This window comes from Anguilla anguilla, chromosome 19, assembly GCF_013347855.1.
Source record: "Anguilla anguilla isolate fAngAng1 chromosome 19, fAngAng1.pri, whole genome shotgun sequence".
NCBI lineage: Eukaryota > Metazoa > Chordata > Actinopteri > Anguilliformes > Anguillidae > Anguilla > Anguilla anguilla.
In genome coordinates, this window is record NC_049219.1 from 873,341 (window position 1) to 892,798 (window position 19,458).

Sequence of the window (19,458 nt, forward strand, 5' to 3'; positions counted from 1 at the left end):
AGCTGGGTACAGGTGACCCTGCCCTCTCTACCCGAACCCTGTGAACAAAACATGGAGACAGAGATTCCAGTTAAACTCATCCTCTTACTGCAGCTCTAACTCACTGCACACGGAGACAAAGCTTCCAGTTAAACTCATCCTCTTACTGCAGCTCTAACTCACTGCACATGGAGACAGAGCTTCCAGTTAAACTCATCCTCTTACTGCAGCTATAGCTCACAGCACATCGAGACAGAGCTTCCAGTTAAACTCATCCTCTTACTGCAGCTCTAACTCACAGCACATGGAGACAGAGCTTCCAGTTAAACTCGTCCTCTTACTGCAGCTCTAACTCACAGCACATGGAGACAGAGCTTCCAGTTAAACACATCCTCTTACTGCAACCCTAACTTACAGCACATCCAAATGTGATATAAAACACATTATGACACTTCAAAATGAGTTAATACACACATGTTGACGAGAATGTGCTATCATACACCCCACTAAACCAAAAAGTAGCCACTGAGATTTAAGTTACTTGTACAGTAATACAATTCCTTCCAAAATATTCTGCACCCTTGATAACAATTGTATTTCTGTACAAGTTTATGGCTCAGTTAAATTCCAGATTTGTCCGTCTGTTCTATGAGATTTGATGTATGTGTGTGTATGTGTGTATTATTATGTCTGTTCTTCTTGTGCGTATTTACAGGTCTGCCAATTTGGGTCAGAACCCACTGGTGAATCTGATTTGGTGTGTTCAGGTGTCCTGAGACAGGGGGCGCTGTTTCTAAAATGAGTTCCTCAGAGGAGACCGAGACTGACAATGCAACCCACGGCCCTGCGAGAAAGAGGTGTGTATGTTATTGTCCTGAACTCCCCTCCCATTGTAGCCAACCTACCAGTATTATGCATCCGAATCCAAGATGGCAGCATATCAGTCTTTGTCTGAGTTTGCAGTCCAGTGTTTGTAAGTGTTTTGTAACTTTGTAAGTTAATTGTTCTCATTTTTCACACCAATTATTTTTAAATTAAAGGCAGAAGAATAGGTTTTATTTTATTTTATTTTTAATATGTTGAAAAGTTCGTCTTGATGCATTATTTTTGGCTTCCTGCCAAAACTTGAAAACAGGACCACCAAACAAGGCCTAGCAAAAGGGCCCTTGAAGTGCAACAAAGTCTGCAAAAGAAAAGCTTGTGCATTATGATTCAAAATGCCAGCGTAAGTGGCATAAGAGTGGCTTCAGCGCCTCTCCCTGGAGTTATTCTGATCAGCTAGACCACCATCTCCCAGGCCCTGTTCCATGGTCAACATTCTCCATGGCTGCCTACTGATGTTGTCTATAAAGGAAGCTGACCTGTACATCAGTAGAAGTTTTTTTTCCTGGTCAGCTGAATCTTCTTTCTACCTGCACTTCGCGGCTCTTCGTGAGTAACAAGCAATCCTGTCCTCGTGCACCTGATCAAAGACTATGGCTATCTGGCAACCCTGTATAGTGCACACCACGGCCTGGAAATCCGCTTTGAGCGCATCTGGCAATCCTGGTGTTTGAGCTCACAACACAAATCAGTGGGTCGAAGTACAGTCAAGATGAAAGCTCTCCTGGTAATAATGTACTATCTACTCACCGTCCGTAGCGAGCAGAATGTGGTGAGTAGTTCCAATCACGAGCGTTTTTCGCAGATGATCTTACCTTTGACTGCCACGGACTCAGTATTTCATTTTGATCATGCCCTGCCTGTCGTCAAGCCAACAAAAAATTCGGAAATCCTACATCATCTTCATAGTTTGTTGCTTTTGAATGACTACTTTGTTGTATCGAAAGACTCCGTTTTGGATTTTGTGGACAAATTAAATGCGAAAAAGACACTAAACTGAGAAGCTTAATTGTTCTACTGTTGCTTTATCCGGAAATGTTCAACCAAACCCTGGCCCAGACTTAAACTAATAATCTCAAAGATTTTCATTAAAATAAATGTCTGTTAAGTCACTATCTATCACTGCATTATGTAACACAATGGTGATTGAGCCTATTTTTTATATTAATTTATACTAGGTGACTTAGGCGCATCAACTGTCTTAACGACTACTTGTATTTTTATTTATTTTTATTTTTCCATAGATTGCGTTGTTGCCGTTCTCGTTGTTAGTGTTAATCAGTTTAACCATCAGGGTCCAAGTTGAACTATGCGGTTGTTCCCTGTACTTGGACCGGTACTTCTCTCTAGGGGTTTCGTCATACTTGTTCCTGGTTATGGTCATACACTTTGTTGTACGTTGCTCTGGATAAGAGCGTATGCCAAATGCCTGTAATGTAATGTAATGTAATGTAATACTATTATTATTATCATAATTCATGATTAAAAAACTTGGTGTCTGTGGCGACATTCCCGGGAAAAAATCACATGCGGCGCACAGTTAGTGACGCGTTTTTCATCACCCATCAGTGGTTGGTCTGCCAGAGAGGGTAGGCGGAACTAACGCAACAGGCTCACTCTTCAACTCACTTGTGTGTGAACGGCGTACTGTTTTTTTCCCGGTGTCTGCATGCGTTACAATAACAGAGAAAGGGGGGGTTGGGGGAGTTATAGAACCCTAAAAAGTTTTTGTGTAACATGAGAGATCATATTATTTGTTGATGTAGATTTCATATTACATTTAATGACAAGGTAACTTTACTAAATTACATAGCTATTTGCACAGCTAACGCCAGCTACTGGACCATGGCAAGAAAGACAACATTAGTTTAGACAACGTTGCGCACAGTATCTATCTCTCATATCAGGTAACATTGCGTTAGCTAGCTAGCTAATGTAATTAACACAATCTAATGTCGGCTAACAATTTAAAAAAAACGCTAGCTAACGCTACCGACCGGTACCGACCTCGCAAATCGTCTCTCGAATGCAATGCTATGCAATGCTGCAATTTTCTCTGCAACATTCTAAAACCGTTTCGCCTCGTCGCGAATCATTGATCTGAACTGGCCTTAACGTTACCGTTATTTACATTGCCATTGATTTCATCAATATATTATAATGATCGGAATAAAGCCGGGGTATGTGGAGCAGAGCCGGGTCTGATTTCTGAAGACGTCATGCAGGAGAAAACTAAATAAAAGAATACGGCAGAATGGATTAGCATTGTTATTTTATTACGCTTCCTCATATGTTCCTTCAGCCTTTATGCCCTTTTTGATTAAATATCCTTTGTTTTTGTTTTATTCTTCTTGTTCTGATTGCTAATTTAACACCCAGCTTGGCTTTATTCTCAAACAGTTTAGCTAGCAAAACCAGAAACACCAGGGGTAACATTTTGCAAGGCAGTTGTTTCAAAAATACCACACAACAATCATTCACAAAAAAGACTGCTTATTGTGCACGAGATACATAATTGCACGAGCCACAGCGAATCCCGCAAATTCTTCTCTGCAGTGTAAAGATGTTCATACCAGGCAAAAGGTGGATAAAGAACGTTTGCAGAAATTGATCATCACTAATTCTACCCCAGGTTTGCTACGGCATTTTAACCCGGCTCGGCAGTGTAAAGACATCTTGAGTTAGCCTAATGTTAGACAACGAAAGAGTATGTACATAACGTTACTTTTATAACAACCGTTTTTTATTCAATAAATAGTAAATGTTATAGTTGGCGTGCCAACTGACTGACGTCACACACGCGACACTGGTTGGATCTGGTTGGATCTATGGGAAGTGAGGTCCAAAAACACACCTGCAATTACCGCTTCTCGCCATTGGCACCGCCATAGAGAACGAAACTGAAATCTTCGAGATTGTCACTTTAAAGTTACGGTAACATTAAGGCCAGTTCAGATCAATGATTTGCAACCAGACGAAACGATTTTAGAACGCTGCAGAGAAAACTGCAGCGGTGTGAACTGGTTAGTAGCAGAGCCGTTGCCTGTCCCTTTAGTTAGCTACACTGCAACATTGCAACAAGGTAGCATTGCATTAGATTGTTAGCTGACATTAGATTGTGTTAATTTCATTAGCTAGCTAGCTAACGCAACGTTACCTGATATGAGAGATGGATACTGTGCGCAACGTTGTCTAAACTAATGTTGCCTTTATTGACATAGTCCGGTAGCTAGCGTTAGCTGTGCAAATAGCTATGTAATTTAGTAACGTTACATTGTCATCAAATGTAATACGAAATTTACATCAACAAATAATATGACCTCTCATGTTACACAAAAACTTATTAGGGTTCCATAACCCCCCCACCTTTAACGCTAGCAGACACCGGAAAAAACAGTACGCCACTCACACACAAGTGAGTTGAAGAGCAAGCCTGTTGCATTAGCTCCGCCTACCCTCTCTGGCGGACCAACCGCCAGATGGGTGATGGAAAACGCGTCACTATCTATGCGCCGCTTGTGATTTTTTCCCGGGAATGTCGCCACAGACACCCAGTTCTTTAATCATAAATTATTATAATAATAATAATAATATAAATTAATATAATAATAGGCTCAATCACCATTGTGTTACCTAATTCGGCGATAGATCGAACAGACATTTATTTTAATGAAAATCTTCGAGATGAAAATGTAAAAAGATGAAAAAGTCTAAAATGTTTGGAAACTCCGTCAGATTTTAAAAGTACATCGGGTCTGGGTATAGTACTTATAGTATTTTAATGTTCGTAGTTTAGTTCCAAAAATAGACCTGATAAGGATTTGGGTTGAATTAACTGATGCTGATATTACTGTGATATCTGAAACTTGGTTGAGCAAGTCGGTTCCTGATAAAGATATTCATATATATGGCTACAACGTGTTCCGCACTGACAGACCCAAAAGGGGAGATGGTGTAGCTATTTATGCCAAAAGCGATTTCCGTATGAGTGTACTGCTGTCAGAGTCCGCGTGCAAACTATTTGAAATGTGTGCTCGAAGAGTAGAGGTGTCGAAAGACGTCTTCATTACTGTGGTTGGTTGTTAGACCTCCATCTGCTCCAAGTAATATGCTGTCTTCTTTCACGAAATGCATGGCGAAACTGAACTACAATGAGGTTGTCATTGTCAGAGATCTAAATTGGGATTGGTTAAAACCGATCTCTGATGATTTAAAGGCTTACTGCGACTCTATGAATTTAACGCAATTAATAAGTGGCCCAACACGTCCAAACCAGAAATGTCCAGAGAAATCGACCCTTATTGATCTTTTCCTGACAAATGTTCCGCACAAATATATTGCAACTGGTATTTTTGTTAATGATCTGAGCAGGCATGGACTGGGCCTATATTCTACCGGGCAAATGCCCGGTGGGCTGACCTACTTTTGGGCCAGTGGGCCTTTGTTTCATACTGACACTGACCTGGCCCAATTTCAGTGGCCCATTGGTTTGTTTTCTATACTGACACTGGGCTGGCCCAATCATATGTCTAGGCCCCACCCCTCGCTGTCCGTTTCTGCCCTTGAGACTCGAGTCGACATCACCTCAGCCTCGTAGTCGGTGCGGTGTATGATGGAGAAAGGAAAGCGTAAAAGTGGTGCTGAGAAATTGCGGGAGAAAAAATAAGAAAGCTGGCGGAGTATGCCTCAAAATGTGTCAAAATAACTTCAATGTTTGCTGGCACGACTGTGGGGGCTCCTGCAGTACCTGCTGCTGGCAGTCAGCACCAGCAACAGGTGTTTAAAATCAGAGATGTGACGGTCCAAGATGAGGCAGACAGCGAGACAGCTCTGATAGTGAGTTCTGAGCAGGATGAACCCGAAAGGGCAGATGAGGGACAGTCACAAAATGAGCAGGATAGTGAAGCTGAAGTGGTAAGCAGCAGCATGTGGTTAGTCTGTCACTGTCAAGCAAAACTATAAGCTATTAATGACGTTAGCATTGTTTGGCCGCAAGCTAGCGTTATCATTATCAATGTTGGGGAGACACCATGGCAAACTATGAACTGTCGTTAGCTTAGCTCTCTTGTGTTTTCCTTGATGAGCTAAAAATATTGTACTGTGGTTCTTCTGCCTCTGATAATACCATTGCCTAAAACACATTTAATTTCGCTCTGCAGATCAGTCTGGTCACTCAGGCTATTAAACTGATTTCTCTCGTCCTGAGATATGGCGGGCCAGTCACAACTGTTTGTCTAATATGGGGCGGGTTTAATAAGATTCATACATAAACAAGTCGATCAAAAATGTTTTTGGGCTTTTTCTTTTCTCTGAATATTTTAACAGAATGAACAATAACACCTTGTATTCTCAAATTCTTATGGCAAAAACAGAAACACTCAGGACACATCACTACTACACTATCAAAGGTGTGAGCGGAAGAGCGAGAGAGAGGTGAGAGATGTCGAGACTAGTCAGCGCGAGCGAGGTAGTCTACGAATGAGGAGGCAGGAGAAGTAGCTAAGTTTGCAAGGATATAATAAATAAATGTATGGAATAGGGCTGCACAACTCGTTGTAAAAAAAATCACGATCATACATCAATGCGATCTCATTTCTAAATGACGACGATTCTGATGCATTTGCGTAAAATGGAGAAAACGAAAGCGAGTGAAAGCGAAGTTGCCTTAGCATTTAGCATGTTCCATTCTACGTTGTCTACTGTAGAGAGTCTGTATTGTATTTGTTTTATTTAAGACCTTTATTCTGTGCCTTTGAATGGCAATCAATGTACAGTGAATGTGTTTTTTTTTTTTTTTACATAAAATTGTATTAAATTATTTGAATTATTCATACAACATCTAGCAGAGTTTTTCTTTAATAATTACTTTTTGAGTATGGGTATTGTTTACTCCACAGCCACCTCTGATCACCAGGATCAAGAGGGAGTGAGTACACTGCTCCACTTGCATTGGCATACTTGACTTGTCCATAACACTCCGCTCTGTAGGGGGTTTGGCAAATGGTTAGATATGCATCATATACATATTGAACGGTCTGTGAGGATGTTGTTCTGATGAGCGGTGTCCGACCGATTGCGGTGGGCCGGTCTGAGCCAAAAATGGCAGGGCCTATTTTTTGTCCCAGTCCAGCCCTGGATCTGAGTGACCACTGTGCCATTGCAGCTATACGCAACACTAAGATCCCTAAAACCAACCCCCATTTTCTCCAAAAACGTAATTTTAAACATTTTTCAAAACAATCGTTTTTACACGACCTGCACTATTGTGATTGGAGCAGGATCAGTCTTATTCCAGATGTTGAAATGGCTTGGACTTTCTTTAGGGACAATTTCTTGAAAATCTCAAACAAACATGCTCCTTTTAGAACTTATAGGATTAAAAGTAGGGAAAATCCTTGGTTTTCTGACGAGCTGTCTAAGCAATAACACATGAGAAACCAAGCTTGGGCTACTGCTAGGAGAACAGGTTCAGAGTCAGACTGGCTAATATTTAGGTTTCTGAGGAATAAGTGTACACTTTTAGTTAAGAAGCTAATATCTGACTACTTTGTATCAACCACAACTAAAAATTTAAACAACCCTTTCAAATTTTGGAAAGTAATCAAATCCCTGAGTACAAACTGTAATTATGAACTGCCGTCATGTATTATAAAGGGCGTTGATAAGGTCACTGATCGAGTTGAAATGCTCAACTGTTTCAACAAACATTTTGTTTCCTCTGGTTTTCTGTTTAAGGCTACATCAGGTAATCAGCCATTTACTGATGCCGTTGTAAATAAGAGAATGGGACAAAGTTTTTGTTTTTCCCCTTTTTCTCTACCAGAAGTACACAAAGCGCTTAAAGGTATAGACTCAAAAGCAGCTGGTCCTGACAACTTGGATCCTTATCTATTGAAACTTTCTTCTGATTTTATTGCTGAGCCCCTAACATATCTCTTCAATCTCACTCTTGAATTGAATGTTATCCCCAGTGTATGGAAATCTGCCTTTGTTCTGCCCCTGTTTAAAGGAGGGGAGCCCTCAAATCTAGATAACTACAGGCCTATTTCTAAGCTTTCAATTCTGTCTAAGGTTTTGCAGACACTGGTGTGTGATTAGATCAAGGGATTTTTAAACAACAACAATATTTTAGCTGAGTGCCAATCAGGTTTTAGAAAACAGCATAGCACTACTACTGCAGCAATTAAAGTGGTTAATGATGTTATCTGTGCGCTGGATAAGAAGCAACACTGTGTCACCCTTTTTATTGACCTGTCAAAGGCATTTGACACTGTAGATCATGACATCATGCTACAAAGATTAGTCAATATAGGATTTTCTGACCAGGCAGTTTCCTGGTTCAGAAGCTACCTCTTAGATAGAACACAGTGCATCCAGTTCGATGGAAAGACATCTGGTGTTTTAACTGTACAGAATGGGGTGCCACAGGGCTCAGTCCTAGGACCTCTTTTATTTACGATTTATTTAAACAATATTGGCAAACACGTGTCAAATGCCAGTTTTCATTTTTATGCAGATGACACAGTCATCTGCTCTTATGCAGAAACAGTAAAAAAGGCTTGTGAAGACCTACAGTCTGCTTTTAATACCATACAGGCTCAGCTTTATCAGCTGAAGTTTATTTTAAATGTTGATAAAACCAAGTTGATGCTCTTCACTAGGTCAAAGTTAGAGCCGCAGACATTACCTTGTATCGTTGCCACACAGAATAAACCAATTGAAAGGGTGACAACTTATAAGTACCTGGGTTTTTTATTAGATGATGGTCTCGCTTTTAAGTTTCATATAGATTCCCTTGTAAGTTGGGTTTTTATTTTAGAAACAAGTTCTGTTTTTCTCTTGAGGTGAGACAGAGGCTAGTCTCAACTACTTTCTTACCGGTAATAGATTATGGAGACATTTTATATATGCATGCACCTTTAGCGTCATTGTGTCGGTTGGACATGGTGTATCATGGGGCACTGAGGTTTGTCACAAATTACAAATTTTTGACACATCACTGTATTCTTTATAGAAGAGTGGGCTGGCCCTCCTTGGCATTACATAGGCTGTGTCACTGGTATATTTTAATTTACAAGGCCATATTGAAAGTGCTTCCATCTTATCTTTGCATGTACATTGTCCAGCAGACTAATGGAAAATACCAACTTTGCTCACAAAACAGTGTTTTATTGTCTGTGCCAAAGGTTCGTACTGAGGCTGGCATTCCAGTTCTCAGCTCCTTCTGCGTGGAATGAGCTCCAGAAAGAACTTAATTTACAGGAGCTTTTATCATTAAATTATTTTTAAAAAAGGCTTAAGGTTATGGAGGAAAGTGAAACTTGTAATTGTTTTGATCCTTAGTTGCACTACAGATTACTCATGTTAACCAGATTGTGAAACTTTGAACATTGCTGTTTGTCTGCTTTTATAGTATGTTAAATGTTGCAATTTTGTTGTGTCTGTAATCGACTGCTGCTTTCTTGGCCAGGTCTCTCTTGAAAAAGAGATTTCTAATCTCAATGAGACTAACCTGGTTAAATAAAGGTTAAATAAAAATAAATTACTAAGACCGTTCAATATATGGAGTACCAGTGCTGAGGTATATTTTCATTGTCCAACATACGGAATATATTTAATGATATAATGGAAACTACCAAAATGACACATTTCTCACATTTCTTTACAAAAATTGTACATCACAATTATTGGCACCCCTGTATTTGGTACTGTGTGCACCCTCCCCTCGCAGGGATAATGGCACTTAGTCTTTTTACATAACGTCTTACAAGACCAGAGAACACATTGGGAGGGAGGGATCTTAGACTCTTCCTCCACCCAGAATCTTTCCAGATCCTGATGTCTTTGTTGATCTGTGCTTATGGGCTGTGCTGTTCAATTGAGTCACAGGTTTTCAGGGAGTTTCAGCAGTCTTTAGACTGTTGTAGCCATTGCACAATGATGCTTCTGCATCATTAACCTTTTCATTTGTGGATTTTAATGTGAATTTGGGGTCATTGTCTTGCTGAAAGATCCACTAGTTTCAGTCTGCTGGCAGAGGTAGTCAGGTTTAGGGCTAAATTGTCTTGGTACTTGGGTAGAGTTCACAATGCTGCTTTCCTTAACAAGGGCCCCAGGACCAGTGTGAGCAAAGTAGCCCCATAACATTAAAGATCCACCAACATATTTTTTTTTTCAGTATATGCATCCTTAAATCCATCCCACATCATATTCCTGGACATGGTTGTGAGGGGGGCTAGAGCCTGTCCCAGCATGCATTGGACAAGAGGCAGGAAAAAACCCTGAACAGGTCACCAGTCCATCACAGGGCACACACACCATGCACTTACACACACATACATTCAAGCAATTCAGTGCCTCCAATTAGCTTAACCTGCATGTCTTTGGACTGTGGGAGGAAACCCATGCAGACATGGGATGAGAATATGCAAACTCCACACACACCACCATGCTGCCCTCCAGCAGTTTTAAACGTCTTCATTATTGCCCTCACAGTAGTAATTAGCATCTTCAGTTTATTTTTTGATCCATTGCCTGATTTTCAAAGGTTAGCATCCATTTTCATTTCGTTCGTCAGTTCTTTGTCTTTCTCTGTGGCGAAGATGAAAAATGGGTTTCACAAGCAGGTTCTCAGTTTAATCCTCCAGTGAAACAGGAAGCCATGGAAGGCCACAAGAGTTTCTCTTAATATTGATGTAGATTGAGTTTGATTTTATTTTATTTATAAGAATCTTTAGGGGTCCCAAATATTTTTATATATTTTTGGGAAATAACAACCCTACCTGAATCCAACCGTCACACTAGAGGGCACCAGTTCCCCCAATCTTAGTTTGTTTTCTGTGCCTGTTTAATGCTAATTAAGGTATTGTGTCGCAAACATTTAATAGCCTGACCAGATTCACATTACAGGTACCTGTAACTGATTTATGACTAGTCAAAGAGCTAATTTAAGATCTAACTGTGACGGAGTGTAGCACAGTGGGTAAGGAACTGGGCTTGTAACCGAAAGGTCGCAGGTTCGATTCCCGGGTAAGGACACTGCCGTTGTACCCTTGAGCAAGGTACTTAACCTGCATTGCTTCAGTATATATCCAGCTGTATAAATGGATACAATGTAAAATGCTATGTAAAACATTGTGTAAGTCGCTCCGGATAAGAGTGTCTGCTAAATGCCTGTAATGTAACTGCATTTTCACTCATCAAAAAACTTTTAATATCTCGAATTACATTTTGCTAGTAAGATTGAAGTTTCTTTCGCCATTCAGTTGTATGGGACCTCCAATTAAAAGATACCTACAATTCAGTTTTGACTATCCAAAACATCAACTCCAGATACTGTATCGCCATTTCAATTATGACTAGTCATAACTCAAATTAGAGATCTCCACATTAGCTCTGACTTAGTCATAAATTCAGTTAATTCCACCGGATTTAAGATATGTCAGGTACCGGGGGACCAGGACCCAAACACAGAGTGGGAAAAACACCAGGAACTCCAAAATGGAAAATACAATCAAAGACTTTACTCTCATACAGGTAACAGAAAACAGGGAACAAAAACAAGGCAAGACAGGGCACTTTCAAAAACAAAAACAGCAGAATTTTCAAAAAAAAAAAACAGAACTCAGGCAGGGCAGAACTCACAGACAGAAACGCGGGCAGAAACACGGGCACCGCGGTTGTCTTTTCCTATGTTTTTTTAAAATTCTCCTTAACATATTTCCTTAACCTCATGACGTTTTCCATCGAGGTCAAGGAAAAGTGGTTAGGAAAAGACATAGGACGACATTTTTTGCTTAGGAAGGTTCCTAACTGAGTGAAATACCGGAAGTATCTAAGTGGCAGCCATGATAAGAGCTGTTTGAATTCTCTAAATGCTAAGGAAAGGTGCTTCAATGCTTCCTATCTTATCTCCTTTAGCATAGGGCACACTGGACCGTCCTTTACGAAAGGAAAGGAGATAATGCCGCCCCACAATTCCTTACGGCAGCAACATTTAAAGTGAAGTACAATTCAGCCGTTCACGAAAACAAACGATCAACATGACTGAGTTGTGCGGTGGTTCTTAAGCTATTATATGCATAGGCTTATAATCAGATCATAATCAGCATATTAACCATAACACAGAAGTCTGTCTTTCAAGAAAAAGGGATAGGAGACGTTTTTAGCTAGATTGTTTTTAATTCCACATGTTTGAAACTTATGAATGATGATATGTACAGTAGCAAATTTGTAGGCCTAACATGGTATGCCTATCTTGCATTAAATTTAATGAATTATTTTCATACAATCAAATTAATTGGGATTCATGTCGATAAATATGAGTGGACAGGAGGATGAGCGTGAGCAACCATTCTCAATGTGACAACCATTTCGTTTCACTTGACTGGTAGCCTATATTCCTTTTTTAATTCAATTCCAACCCTGGTAATGAAGTAATATTTTTCACCGGGTTGTCCACGTTTATATAGCCTGCATGAAACATCACTGTAAGAATGCACGGGGCAGTAGTAATTAAGATGCGCTTTTAGTAGTCCATCTTCGGAACATTGGGATGGCAGGTATGCCATCCCGCCAAGTTACGCCTTGGCGGGGGCATGCCCCATACCTATACAGCACCGAGAGTTTGGCACCTGTCAGGGTTCCCCACAGAAATAACCACAACAGCCACAGGCACTCAGCCCTTAAAAACATTAAATTCTGTACATTCTGACCCAATTTCAACAGACAGATTTCATAAACAACTTCACATGTCCACACAATAAAGCCCCAAACTAAGGGGATTTTGCATTTTCTCCTCCTTCTTCTTCTTCTCATTCTTATTTTTCCTGCCGCCTATCCCACTAACAACATGTCTCCCCATTGGACATTTTACTGACATCAGCCAAATCTTGACCTACACGACCCAATCAAAAACTTGCATACACACGCAAAATACCCATGCATTTTTACTCTGAAACATTTGCAGTTTAAACAGCTAATTGGCCTGTGGCTTAGTGGGTAAGGTTACAGTTTTGGGAATATGGGGTCTTAGGTTCAAACCCAGCTAGGGACATGTTTCTTTAACCTGCATTTTATAATTCATCATTTTAATCACTAATAATTGTCTACTACTTCTCAATTATTGCTTTTGCACCATATCTACCCGCCGTTCACCGAAAGTATACACTGCATTATGACGTACCGTCTGCATATTCAGTTATTAACCGGCTACAATATTGCAAAGCCATATGGATTCAACGGGAGCTCTTCTGTGCTTACTGGCCTGTGTTCTTCTTTAAAACCACGGACAGGTTTGCTAATGATATTTCACGCATTGCATAGCTATGTCATGGTGCTGCACTAGCAAAGTCACAGACTGGTAAACCTCCGGTTGAAGGATTGAATCCCGCCTCGCCTTCAGGCAGATAATTTCCTCTTTTACACTAACGTTTTCTTACGCTTATATTTGCTTTACCAAAACTCACTCAAGGCCACCCATATGCATTTCATGACGGCAAATGTATTCCTTTTATTAAAAAGTTACACCAGTTCACCACTGTGCCATTTCTACTAACTATATTTCTTCACTTGGCTACCGTACAAAACCTTCTTATCGGCAAACGCCCACGTTTCTGCATTCATGTTACCTCGCCCTGTTCTCTATCTAGCCACATACAAACAATTACTACGTATGTACGTTCTGCAACTCCCCATTAAAACATTACATTTAAAATCATGACTCACTCATAACTATAACTACTCGTACTGAACATGAAAAAAGCACATCAGTGTAACGAATTTCACACATTACTTAACCCTCCACTTTAATAATTAAACTTTATACTGACTGTTATATATACCATTCAATAAGGAACCTAAGCTCCTAAGTTTACTTCGCACTATAGTTTATGATCATGTCAACCTTCACCTACATGCCCATTCTGCTAAAAACATATTGTTTCAACTATGCAATTTCATCATATCTCCTAATTTCTCTCACACTGTTCTTATTTTCTCATATGCAAAGCCTGCTGGGACATAGGCCTATGCGTCTGCTCCTATTCTCCACTATCAAGTTTTCCGGTTCAAGCTTAGCAAAACAGCGAAGAGGATTCCTACCTATTCATTCATTCCAGATAAGCCTATCAAAATGCCTTATAAACCTTACAAACACTAAAAGTGCATCTCCACGAAATAACAGAAAATGGAGCAGGACAGAAGGGTACACAAGTTGCGACTTAGGGAGCTCTAATTCTACGGGCTTGCTGATTCTTTTGTCAATCAAGGCTCGTTGGATGGCCGTCAAATCCGTGAGTACATACACTGGCCATATTTCACCTGCGTTTCTGATGCGTTTACACTTACGCCACCGCACCCTTTGTCACAGCCACTGTTTTACATATATAGCAAACGGTACACGCACATCAGACTGTATAAATTCACACGAGGATAGCCATAATCCACAACCGCTTCTTACAGGGTCACTTCGCATTTCTCACTCTCATAATAAAACGCTTTGCAAAAAGAAATTATATCTCATAAAAAACACGTTTTCAACGTACAATAATGCCAAGTTACTCACACATACAAGACATACATGATTCTATAACTCATTCATTCAGACTGCCAAAATCCAGGCCTGCCATTCAAAGTATTGATATCAAAATGACGCCAAGTTATGGTACTACAAACAATATAGGCTATCCTGCCTCACCAAAATTAAATAAGATTTATTCCAAAGCAATGCTACCGTGGTCGGAGCCGCAATGTCAAGGCCAAGAGGCGCCACCTCCCACCCCAGTGACCACAGACTGTAGCCCCTACTGTAGCTTAGTCCTCCGCAGTAATCAGGAAGTGACGCAAACTGTACCTCATTGGTCCACAACAAATATTATAACATTGCCCAAATGACACAATAAATCATGAAATCGACCCATGGACAGTCATAAGACGAACAAAAGACACATATTGTGACTATTTGTTCTCATGAGAAAAAATTATTGACTTTGTATTTTGACCGCATTTGTACCATAGACTTACAGAGGGGCGACATAGCTCAGGAGGTAAGACCAATTGTCTGGCAGTCGGAGGGTTGCCGGTTCAAACCCCGCCCTGGGTGTGTTGAAGTGTCTTTGAGCAAGACACCTAACCCCTAACTGCTCTGGCGAATGAGAGGCATCAATTGTAAAGCGCTTTGGATAAAAGTCCATTTACCATTTACCACTGATTCTGCAAATTAGACATGGAAACCGGATATGAAAACACCTATACTGGAGCCAACCGTAGTGGCGCTAGTGAGCAACCAGGAACAACAAGACCAGGAAATGAGCTTCAAAAACGAAGTCTGGTTTTGGCCGCTTGATTCGGACGCAGCCTTTTCGTCCGCTTACCTATGGGTGGAAGCTTTTTCGCGTAATAGGTGCCTGCGGTCTTCCTTGTCCGTTCACCCGACATATAAGCAGCTTGAAACACAACAACAGACAACATGTCACAAACACATACGTATAGGAATTGTAAGGTCAGCTAACCTTATTTTTTTCCTAGTGGGAAAACTAGAAGACCTCCGTCGGTTAGCCTAGTCAAAGATAGACGGACACCCCCAGTCAAAGCCGGCGAGAGTAGACAGTAAACCAGGGGTGTCAAACTCAGTTTGGCTCTGGGGCCGGATCCAGACTTTCTGTTCTCGGGTGGGCCGGATCAGTAAAAGAATGTCAACTCCAAATATTTAGCTTTGTTTTTCAGTACTATGCTTTATCATTCAGCCTACATTTGTAGCCTACCCTACATATTATAATCACGGATGACAAGGGATCTTTTCTAAGCACAACACATTTATTCACAAACAATGGAAAAAAAAAAATGATTTCATGTTAGGCGGTGAATGTGTTAACAACTGGTTTATTTTAACAGTTAAGTGAATGCAGTTTTACACCTGAACCAACTCACCACACTAAACAAACTCAAGTGGGAGCTATGAAAAAAATATTTTCGCCTTAATTGTCATACTGCTTTGAAATAAATAAAAAAAGAAATACAAAATAAAAGTTATAGCAGTGCATGGGCAATAAGATTAGACTACATCAGATCAAACTACTAGGCTGGGCCTACTGAAGCTGAGAATATACTGCACAATATTAATTGTCTTTAATATGAAACCAGATTAATCTTATTTTTAATGATCCGTATTCATGAGTGCAAACAAATTTCGTGTCATCACACTTTTTTTCTCTCTCACTGCACTCCTGCAGTCTACTTGCTGCTGCTGGCTCCTGAAACTTGGGATCTTTTTGCCTTCACAAGTGTATCGATATTAGGTGTCAAATCCTGAGTAGCAGCACATTTAACAATGTCATTCAAGTGTTTATTTGTTAACCTTGAGCGCTGCTTTGTTTTATTATTGTTCATTACGGAGAACACCTGTTCACAAAGATAAGTAGTCCCAAACATGGATAGAACCTTTGCAGCCATGGCTGTTAATTTGGGGTAACCTGGCACGAGATATTGATCCAATCCCACGGACCCAAATTTATCCTTCATAGCGGAATCGCACTGCAAGTCAATAAGCTCGAGTTGAATGTCAGCTGGCATATCAGAAGGCTTCACTGTAAATGGCGAGCGAAAAAAGCCAAATTTGTTCTCAAGTTCACTGAATACCTGAAACCTCTGCTCAAACTCTCGCAGCAAATCTGTTATGTTGTCTTTATATTTTTCCAAATCATTATCGGGACGGTCCGGTGCCTCCGGACGCACAGCTGTGAGACAAGAGAAATGCGCGGTGTCACCGTTGGATAGCTGCGTCTCCCACAGTGACAGTTTCATCTTGAACGCACTTATGCTGTCGTAATATTGAGTGACAACTCTGTTACGGCCCTGCAATGTAGTGTTAAGTGTATTCAAGTGTTGTGTAATATCAACCATAAACGCAAGATCCTGCACCCATTCCTTGCATTTAAGTTCCTTTACTGGGCGTCCCTTCTTCTCCATGAACTGTCTAATTTCCCCTCGTAGCTCAAAGAAGCGCTTGAGTACTGCACCTCTGCTTAACCACCGCACGTCAGTGTGGTATGGTAGGCCAGCATGAATGACATTATCACTGAGAAATGTGTCAAACTGACGGTGATTTAGACCGCGCGCTCTGATGAAATTGACAGTTTTCACAACCACACTCATAACATGGTCCATTTGCAGTGTTTTGCAACATAACGCCTCCTGATGCAAAATACAGTGAAATGCCCAAAACTCTTGTCCTCCATTTGCGGTCTGTACTTTGTCACGGAATTTTGTGGCAACGCCTGCCTTTCTCCCGACCATTGATGGCGCACCGTCGGTAGCCAGGCTCACGGCACGGGACCATTCCGCTCCCACCTTGTCCAGCGCTCCAACGAGAGCGCTGAAAATGTCATCTGCTGTTGTGGTGTCATTCATGGGCACCAATTCAAGCAGCTCCTCGGTGATGGTCAAAGTTTCATCAACACCTCTAACGAATATGGCCAGTTGAGCAATATCTGTGACATCGGTGCTCTCATCTATTGCAATTGAAAATGCGATAAATGACTTGATTTTCTCTTTCATTTGGCCTGTCAAGTCACTTGAGAGTTCTGTCACCCGATCTGCGACAGTGTTCCTCGTTAGACTAATATTGGCAAAGGCAGGTCGCTTTTCAGGGCACACGACTTCTGCAGCCTTCAGCATGCATGTTTTTACAAACTCCCCATCAGAAAATGGCTTGGATGCCTGCACCAGCTCGTTGGCAATAATGTAGCTGGCTCTTACAGCCCCATCAGCGATATCGCGGCTGCGCGTAAAAGTAGACTGCTGTTTCTTCAGACCAGCCACCAATTTGTTTATCTCGTCTTTCCTTATTTGTCCTTTCAAGTGGTCATACTTGTCTTTATGATGAGTCTCATAGTGGCGCCGAATATTAAACTCTTTGAACACTGCAACTTGCTGATTACATACCAAGCACACTGGTTTTGCATTCACTTCTGTGAATAAATAATTCTCAGTCCATTTTTCCTTGAAAACTCTGCACTCCGTGTCCACTTTTCTTTTTTTTGACAGTGCCATTTTGGGAAGGGTGTGTTGACCGATAACTTGTTTAGTAGTGGTGAATTGTGAAGCAAGATTGCCGGTTTATTTTTAGTACTAACTCGTGTCAATGCCGCATGCAGCTCTTTTACACATGTACTGCCCTCCCGCGGCCGGAGGGAGCATTTGGTTTGTATTTATTTTAAAAAATCATAACTTTTGATAGAAATGAGCTAGAGACTCGCTTCTTTTTTTGACATACTCAGAAATTTATGCCGGGCCGGATTAAATCATCCAACGGGCCGGGTCCGGCCCGCGGGCCGTATGTTTGACATGCCTGCAGTAAACTGTCGCGAGATCGTCATCCAATGAAGAATTGCCCCATTTTATTCAATCGAACAGGGTAATGTTTATTAAAGTCGTCGTAATATGTTCATATATGTTTGGATGGACATGGAATTTCACACAAAGGTAGTTTAATTACCTTAAATACCGGACACCTAGGCTACTTCCAACCCCCACATCTTTTCGAAATTTTCAATAAAAAGGACGGGACCGACGCCGCAAGGGAGCGTGTCCGGGTTCTGGAGGGTGTCCGACTACGAGTAAAATGATATCATATAGGCCTAGAGTAATCTCTGCCTAACATAATCACTCCACTGTATATTTTTCCTCAATATTGCAAACCACTTAATTTTAGTAGGCTAATGGGAATGATTCCCTCTAAAACATGAAAAAAGTAACAACCCCTTAATTGTTTAATTTAAAACAAAATCAGGGTTTATAGTGCAGTAAGTGTAAAAATGTCAACAACAAGCGACAAGTCCTGTGACGTCCGTCTCACTAGGCTACCTCCTCACGTGGTAAAAGTGGTCATGGAATATATAAAAAAAACTGAAGTAAACTTTCTTTTAAGGGTTATTTTTCAAATTACTTTCTGGTCTAAAAGGTATGTTTGGATTCCGTATAAGCTCTTAGCTTGTTAGGCTACGCATTAAACTCGCTATTTTATTGCCAGTTATCAGTTTTTCTGAATTACGCGGGTTAATGCGATTATACCTGCAGATTCCCATTCCTCCCCGCAGCCCTTTACCTTCAGCTTCTCTTACCTCAGTTCCACTCCACAACAGACCGTTTACTCCGTTTTTTACATTTCATTTTATTCCTTCTTTCCTAGGATTCCTTTCTCCTCCGTTTTTAAAATGGCCGTTAAGCTTCCGTTTCTGTTTTGGACAATTCCCTTAGGCTACTTACCTGTTTACCTGCTCAACTGAATGTTCGATGGGTGGAGTCATCTGTTGTGGAGTGGAACTGAGGTAAGAGAAGCTGAAGATAAAGGGCTGCGGGGAGGAATGGGAATCTGCAGGTATAATGTATTAGCTGCATCAGTCACGGTATTTAATAAGTTATGCAGAATAAACAAATATTTCATCCATGTAGATCTTTGCCAAATTTTAGCACATACAGTGAGCACCATAATTCATTGGACAGTGACACATTTTTTGTTATTTTGGTTCTGTACTCTAGCACTTTGAGTTTGAAAGGATACAATGACAATGCGGTTGAAGTGCAGAGTGTCAGCTTTAA

At 40.8% G+C, this 19,458-nt stretch overlaps 1 long non-coding RNA gene across 1 annotated transcript; it reads right to left on the reverse strand.

Annotated features, from left to right (window-relative positions):
• Positions 1 to 19,164, reverse strand: LOC118218967. The gene is made up of 3 exons (XR_004763611.1): positions 18,981 to 19,164; positions 15,234 to 15,305; positions 1 to 38 (listed from the first exon to the last, which is right to left on the reverse strand). It is a non-coding gene; the product is annotated as an uncharacterized LOC118218967 (long non-coding RNA).
• Between the last annotated feature and the right edge of the window lie 294 nt (positions 19,165 to 19,458).